The following is a 3,976-nucleotide window of genomic DNA, read 5'->3' on the forward strand; positions in this document are numbered from 1 at the left end:
AGTGTTTGAAAAGAGCAAGAGAGGAAGCAGCCCTGCCCCGTGTGAGGATCAAACTCAGGCCCTTTAGATGACAAGACTGACGCACTACCAATTACGCCAACAAGCCCAGCTGCAGTACACACACCGGAAAGTTTGCCTCACATGGATTTCAGTCGCCCGTTCCCTAATCTTTAGAGGCCCTCTGCTGAATGTTGCATTTGCCTTTTGATCTCACCGATACATTTTTGGTCTGTTTCTGTTGCGAGTCCGTCTTTCAGATCTCACCTAGCACAAGTCTCTGTGGCTGAAGTGGCCTCTCTGCTTCAGCATCGTGCCCTCACTCAGCCATTAAAAATGTAACTCGGATTTCTGACATGCTGACATGAAAAGTCAAGAGAGAGGGGCGGAGTGACGCTTAAGCAAGAGAGAAGATGAAAAGGGGGCGTGGCTGCGAAACGCTTGACAGCTGCACGATGCTCTCCATGAAAGGCGGGACCACAGGCTAAAGGACACCTTTTGGCACATCAAGCTCTAAGCACACACCTGGAGGATGCGGGAATTGATCCTGCTATCTCCCACATGCAAAGCAAGCGCTGTACCATACAAGCCAACCCCCCTCGCTGGGACTTATGCCTCGGCGTCACCTAGTGCCGCTTGTTCCCCTCTTACCGGGCACAGTTCACTGCCCTTCGTCTGCAAGGCAGTCGTGTAATTGCAGCTTTCTTGACTTATTGATGAAGGTCTGACTGGACGAGCGAATGGCGCCTCTCCCCATCCTCAAGCTCGCTGACAGATTGAAATGGAAAGTGCTGCTGTGGCTCGTTGGTCTAGTGGTATGATTCTCGCTTAGGGTGCGAGAGGTCCCGGGTTCAACTCCCGGACGAGCCCTCGTGTGCTCTTCTCCTCCTCTTCCACAAGACTGGGAACTGATATCCACATCACTTCGCAGCGTCTGCTTATGGCAAACGATGGAATGTGACTAATGACTGAACGAGCCTGGTGAATTCTCATCACGTGGCACAATGAGAGCGTGCAGTCAGCTGTCCAAGGCGGCAACCTCATTGCTCGTTCAAAAGAACACGTACTGAAAACTCATCACCACTGTGTCGTAGATGAGCACCGCGATTGCTTGTTGTCATGCGTCCTTACTTGGGAAATGCAGAAGCAAAAACTGCCCTCTCTCAGCCACCGAAACGTGTGCGGCTCGCCTTGCGCTCTCTGCGCCTCACATATTTGTCGAGCTGTCTGCTCTTCTTTCTGTTGAAGTAATCAAGTTACGGGGCGTCCTGCAGCCTATGATGTTCTCACTGAGAGCTTTCAAGATTTGAAGGAAAACTACGAGCTTGATGGCTCAAGTCGAACGAATGTGATTGTTAAGCAATCGATGATCAAAAGCACGTCTTCTAACAATTCGTGAGAGTATTATCAGCACTGTTTTCACTCGGATATACTTTTCACTTGCTAAGCTGACAAATTGGACGAGAAAATGCCGGGGACGCACTCAGTGCAGACTGAGGTTGGGAAGGAGGTGTGGCCCTTCAACGCTTGACAACTGAAGGACATTCTCTCCGCAACGGAGGAGCACCTGTCAGAAGTCGCAAAAGCTAAACAAGAGCACCGGGCTTCCGGAGATCCAAACTCAGACCTGGAGGATGCGGGCATCGATCCCGCTACCTCTTGCATGCTAAGCGAGCGCTCTACTATTTGAGCTAATCCCCCTCGCTTCATGTGTCTCGGCATCATGTCTTACCGCCTCTGCCCCTCTTACCGGGCACCGCCCACTGCCCTTGGTCTGCAAGGCAGTCCTTTCAAGTGCGATGACGACGCTGAGACCTTCGTTGCCTATTGTACGAGCTGAACTTTTGTGCTCATCAATTCAACGCTCTTTCCATCCACTCATCTTGTCTTTTGACGCTTCGTGTTTTGCGCTCCTTTGACTATCGGCATATCGGGTGACTGCAAACACTGAAGTTCTTGCTTACGGAGTGTGGAACATTGCTTTCAAGTGATCGCTGTTCTGTCATGTTGACGCCGAGTGAATCTTTCTTTGGCAACATGGGCAGGCTGACAGCAGTGCGAGCGAAAGTAATGGCAAATTTCTTGACTTATTTCTGAATGTGAATGTTCTTTAGAAAAGGGATGCGGCGTTGCTTCTCGCCCGTGTAAAGGTCACGCATTCCAGACGTGGTTATGAGCGAACAGTTGCCGCAAGTGTTTGAAAAGAGCAAGAGAGGAAGCAGCCCTGCCCCGTGTGAGGATCAAACTCAGGCCCTTCAGATGACGAGACTGACGCACTACCAATTACGCCAACAAGCCCAGCTGCAGTACACACACCGGAAAGTTTGCCTCACATGGATTTCAGTCGCCCGTTCCCTAATCTTTAGACGCCCTCTGCTGAATGTTGCATTTGCCTTTTGATCTCACCGATACATTTTTGGTCTGTTTCTGTTGCGAGTCCGTCTTTCAGATCTCACCTAGCACAAGTCTCTGTGGCTGAAGTGGCCTCTCTGCTTCAGCATCGTGCCCTCACTCAGCCATTAAAAATGTCACTCGGACTTCTGACATGCTGACATGAAATGTCAAGAGAGAGGGGCGGAGTGACGCTTAAGCCAGAGAGAAGATGAAAAGGGGGCGTGGCTGCGAAACGCTTGACAGCTGCACGATGCTCTCCATGTAAGGCGGGACCACAGGCTAAAGGACACCTTTCGGCACATCAAGCTCTAAGCACACACCTGGAGGATGCGGGAATTGATCCTGCTATCTCCCACATGCAAAGCAAGCGCTGTACCATACAAGCCAACCCCCCTCGCTGGGACTTATGCCTCGGCGTCACCTAGTGCCGCTTGTTCCCCTCTTACCGGGCACAGTTCACTGCCCTTCGTCTGCAAGGCAGTCGTGTAATTGCAGCTTTCTTGACTTATTGATGAAGGTCTGACTGGACGAGCGAATGGCGCCTCTCCCCATCCTCAAGCTCGCTGACAGATTGAAATGGAAAGTGCTGCTGTGGCTCGTTGGTCTAGTGGTATGATTCTCGCTTAGGGTGCGAGAGGTCCCGGGTTCAACTGCCGGACGAGCCCTCGTGTGCTCTTTTCCTCCTCTTCCACAAGACTGGGAACTGATATCCACATCACTTCGCAGCGTCTGCTTATGGCAAACGATGGAATGTGACTAATGACTGAACGAGCCTGGTGAATTCTCATCACGTGGCACAATGAGAGCGTGCAGTCAGCTGTCCAAGGCGGCAACCTCATTGCTCGTTCAAAAGAACACGTACTGAAAACTCATCACCACTGTGTCGTAGATGAGCACCGCGATTGCTTGTTGTCATGCGTCCTTACTTGGGAAATGCAGAAGCAAAAACTGCCCTCTCTCAGCCACCGAAACGTGTGCGGCTCGCCTTGCGCTCTCTGCGCCTCACATATTTGTCGAGCTGTCTGCTCTTCTTTCTGTTGAAGTAATCAAGTTACGGGGCGTCCTGCAGCCTATGATGTTCTCACTGAGAGCTTTCAAGATTTGAAGGAAAACTACGAGCTTGATGGCTCAAGTCGAACGAATGTGATTGTTAAGCAATCGATGATCAAAAGCACGTCTTCTAACAATTCGTGAGAGTATTATCAGCACTGTTTTCACTCGGATATACTTTTCACTTGCTAAGCTGACAAATTGGACGAGAAAATGCCGGGGACGCACTCAGTGCAGACTGAGGTTGGGAAGGAGGTGTGGCCCTTCAACGCTTGACAACTGAAGGACATTCTCTCTGCAATGGAGGAGCACCTGTCAGAAGTCGCAGAGGCTAAACGAGAGCACCGGGCATGCTAAGCGAGCGCTGTACCATTTGAGCTAATCCCCCTCGCTTCATGTGTCTCGGCATCATGGCTTACTGCCTCTGCCCCTCTTACAGGGCACCGCCCACTGCCCTTGGTCTGCAAGGCAGTCCTTTCATGTGCGATGACGACGCTGGGATCTTCGTTGCCTATTGTACGAGCTGAACTTTTGT

At 51.2% G+C, this 3,976-nt stretch overlaps 2 non-coding genes across 2 annotated transcripts; both read left to right on the top strand.

Annotated features, from left to right (window-relative positions):
- The first annotated feature begins 795 nt into the window (after positions 1-795).
- trnap-agg (transfer RNA proline (anticodon AGG)) lies at positions 796-867 on the top strand. The gene has a single exon. It is a non-coding gene; the product is annotated as a tRNA-Pro (tRNA).
- A 2,117-nt stretch (positions 868-2,984) lies between these two features.
- trnap-agg (transfer RNA proline (anticodon AGG)) lies at positions 2,985-3,056 on the top strand. The gene has a single exon. It is a non-coding gene; the product is annotated as a tRNA-Pro (tRNA).
- Positions 3,057-3,976: the final 920 nt, after the last annotated feature.

Source organism: Lepisosteus oculatus, chromosome 14 (genome assembly GCF_040954835.1).
Source record: "Lepisosteus oculatus isolate fLepOcu1 chromosome 14, fLepOcu1.hap2, whole genome shotgun sequence".
Taxonomy (NCBI): domain Eukaryota; kingdom Metazoa; phylum Chordata; class Actinopteri; order Semionotiformes; family Lepisosteidae; genus Lepisosteus; species Lepisosteus oculatus.